This window comes from Triturus cristatus, chromosome 10 (assembly GCF_964204655.1).
Source record: "Triturus cristatus chromosome 10, aTriCri1.1, whole genome shotgun sequence".
Lineage (NCBI taxonomy): Eukaryota > Metazoa > Chordata > Amphibia > Caudata > Salamandridae > Triturus > Triturus cristatus.
In genome coordinates this window covers 617,539,413-617,543,542 of record NC_140593.1, presented here as the reverse complement: position 1 = coordinate 617,543,542, position 4,130 = coordinate 617,539,413, and positions in this window count along the sequence as shown.

Sequence of the window (4,130 nt, the reverse complement as noted above, 5' to 3'; positions counted from 1 at the left end):
TTTGCCGGTACTGCAATATGGCGGAAAGAGGAAATATAGAGGGTTTTTTAAAAAAAAAATACTGCCGCGTCATGGCATGGCACATTTGGTTGCATGTGTAGTGAAGCATGTATGGGTATACATCATCACGAATGGTGGACTTTTATTTTGGTTTTTGCAGTATAATTCGACATTGGCAAGCAAGTATAATTTTTCTTTTTACTGCAGTCACAGCAAAACGTATTGGCAAGGCAAAAAGATCGGGTAACACTAATAAAAAGCATTTAATAATGTTTGTCTCTGTTTATGCAAACTAAGCACTGTATGCCCGATAAAACACACGCGCTCGAGTCTCAAGCAGACACTTACACATGTCTCAGTGTCTTTCCCAATCATACTTAGAAGTGCTACCCACAGTGAACGCTATGCAGCCACACAGCAGTCCTTATTTTATGGCGGGACCCTCATGGAGACGCAATATGTCAGTAAAATAATCGGCTTATACTGAGCTGACCCTCCAGAACACGCGTCCTGTCAAAAGGATGGCTCGAGCTGTACTCCCGTTGGCCCCTACATTATTGCAACTAGGGATCGGGTTTAAAAGTCAGGGCTGGGTGGTGGGCTACTGGGGGACGTGAGTAGGACATGATTGGGCACTCCTCAGGCAGGGTCACATCATAATCACGCACTGAGCTCAAAAGGATTTTAAACCAGGAAGCTGAAAGGAAGCAGCCTCAGTGGGTTTGTTTTGAAAATTACTCATCATTCCATTTTGTACGTTTCGATGCGACAGCCCCTCTTAAACATTTTATTAGCATCTCTTTAAGAAATTACAGCTGAATTAAGAGTATCGCTTTAAATCGTTTACGATTGTGGGTCAACGAAAAGAGGGAATCCCTCAGGGGCACTTGGCTGCTTTGCAGAAGCCTGATGGGCAACATGTGTCATGAAAGAACGTGCCAGCTGGTGGCCACCGATCTCCGAGCTGCTGTGAACATTAAAAACGTGTTTTGTTCCCAAGAGATGCTTAAAAGCGGTTTATTCTTAAACGCCATATGTTAGCAGAGAACACCAGGCAGATCAGGAAGGGAGGGAAGAGAAGGCGGGACTAGGAAGTTGATTCCCTCCAGAAGCTGCCAATCACTGGCCTGGTGGCCTTACAGGGCCTGCTTCCCAGAGGACGGCCGAGATCATGATGTTTTAGAGTAGACCAAAAACATTTTAAAAATAAATGTTTATCTCGGAAAACGTCAAAGCTTATGTAAGAGGTAGCTAAGGGTGAGTGCTGAATGAAATGATTGGTCCATTCTCGTACAAAGTACGTAATGACAGCCAGAAAAGCTGACGGGTGGAACTGGGGGCATCAGCATAACATGCTGTGATTTTGGACCAATCACTTATTCACCCGGCCCTTTAAAAAATTTGACCTTGCGTAATGTAACCTGGTGCTCGTGTAAAGCATTCTAAAATGTTTGGACCAAGATCGCGCTAGATAAAAACTGCTAAAAAAAGTGTCTTGATGAATAAAATGACAAATATATTTATAGCAAGTCTCTGTCGAACATTTTTAAAAGACAGGAGTAAACTTAATGAAATGTCTTTAAAGCTTTCATATGCTTTTTGGGGTTAGGGATCAGTTTAAAATATGTACACCATGCCACCCTCTGCACGTTTGAAATATTCAGTGACTTTTTAATGAATTGTAATTGTTTTTCAAAGAGCAGACGCCTAACACAGGGCCCAATGGTCAGCAATAGCATAGCAACAAACATGGAAAAATACATACTGACTTTTCCCCATGTCTCTCACCCCATCTATCCCCCTCCCCTTCAGCTCGCATCCCATTGTAAGCTGCATTACCACGTACAGATTCATAGTGTCCTCTTGACATAATTTTTTTGTTTCATTGTTGAAGAAGCCTCGCGATTCACACCTGTTTTAGGGATAGTTAGTCGCAGAGATCTAAGGGCCAGAAGTACAAAGCATTTTTGCGGTTGCAAACAAGCCGATTCGCAGAATCAGACTGCTTGCAATTGCAACAAGCATTTGCAATGCAATAGGTCTCGCATTTACACGAGTTTGCGCTATTGGCATTGTAACTGACAATGCCTCTATGTTTTGTTATTTAAAACAAATAAAAGACATTGTCATTTACAATGCTAATAAATTAATCTCTCGCAAATGCGAGACCTATTGCATTGCAAATGCTTGTTATTGCACACTACTACCACAAATGGGGAGATTAAAGTGATTTTCACAGAATCTACGGCTGATGTTAATTTTGAATGAAAGGTCCTAAAAGTACAAATAAAGACATTACAAATTATAAGGGAACTAACAGCCTTTGCTACGAACGTAAACACATGGATTTTATTTCCATGCTTGTGATGTTTTTCTTTGCATTTAATTCTGTAGATCAAGTACTTGCAGACTTTAGTTCGTTTTATATTTTTATGCCTGTCCATTGCTTTCCTGCCACCAGCCCTAAACATTCTTTTGTTCTCATTTCACCCTGGACTATGCACTGACTTTAAAACATGACAGCATCTCCGGGAGGCCTGATAAATATCCCATAATGCTTTGCTCTGTACATGGGGCTGCCATCTTCAAGGCGCCAAAGCAAATGAATTATTCCGACATAGTTTGGCACAGCCTAGGCAGAAAATACTAGTGTCAATTCGCTTAGCAAATATAGCTCTGCGTCCATCTAGCACATCCCTGGATATTAACTGTACCTAACTAACGCTCCTGTTGAATCCCTACCTGCTCCTGCTGGGTTTGGCGTGCTGCCTCTGGGCCCCCCTTGCATAACTGCTGTTGTTGTCACTCCTGACGCCTCCTCCCTCCAGCCGCCGCGTTTACCATCGCGTGGCCACAGTGTGGAGGGAGGAAGATACTACATTTCCCAGGATCCTTGCCCAACAACATCCCGGAAGCAGCGTCACCATCTCCTGTGGCCGGAGACGCTTTAAATCGGGTCCTACTCCCCGCGTCGCGGGCCCGCACGCGGGCTAAGCCCGGGCAAAGGGCGGGCCGTTGTGTGGCCGTTAGGAGGCCGGAGGAGGTCGGGTCGGGCCACCCCCCTTGAGCGGTGCGGTCTGTGCTACAACTGCAAGTACTTTACGTTTCTGCTTACAGGGAAGACTTAAGCTAGTCCCGTTGTTCATTGTATCGTGAATTTGTGACACTATTATACTGTTATTATACAGGTCATATCCCTTAGCGTGTTGTTAGTCATCGTTATTTACGCTATAGGAAACATATGGGATCTGGCCATCATTGGTATATAAGTGGTACTTATGGTCTGGGTGTTGGCTCTTTAAACCTGATAATCTACTGTTAATTCTATCCTATTATCACTTGTGTAATTGTCAAATAACGTGGATCGTGTTTGTCATGGCAAAAGCTAAAATCACAATGGATAACTACTTGGTTAAAAGAGTTAGTAAAATTAACAGCGAAAGAAGGAAATCGTTGGGTAAGGAGTCCTTCATAGATAATATGCAGCTGCCCCTAGATGTTAGTATTAATACTCCTGCCATAGTGGACCTCTCAATTGAAGCATCTTTAATGGAAAATTTGACTTATTCTCCCTTGGACGGTGATAATACTGCTCAAAGTTGTGCTGTATTGGCGTCCCCAAAAGAGATTGTATCACCCCCTTTCCCCCCGAGAAGAGTGGTTAGAAAATGTAGGAAGCTTCCAACCAAGAGGGGAAGTGTTCATCACAAACCAGTGCTGGACCAATCTCAGAGAAGCACCGTGGTCCACACTGAGACCCCGTCCACTAACAAGGTTGAAAGCTCTGCTTTATCGGGGCTTATTGCTAAGATATTTGAGGAAAAATTAGCATTAACGATTAAACCTCTTGTGGAGAAAATTGAATTGTTGTCGAATGAGGTACTGAGACTGGGTGGTCTTTTAGATAAGTTGAAACAGCCTACAAATGCGCCTGAGGCACTAACACAACCCGTTCACTCTGTTCTGCTGCCTATACCTGAGGTTGGGAATTCCATCAGTTCTATTAGTTCAACGAGACTACCACGACAAGCTGGCAGTAGTATCAGAACTAATTCAGTGCCACCTAGTAGTGAGGGGTCTAGAGCTTTAGTGCATAAACCACACCGTGTCAATCTTCCACCAGCCTGTGA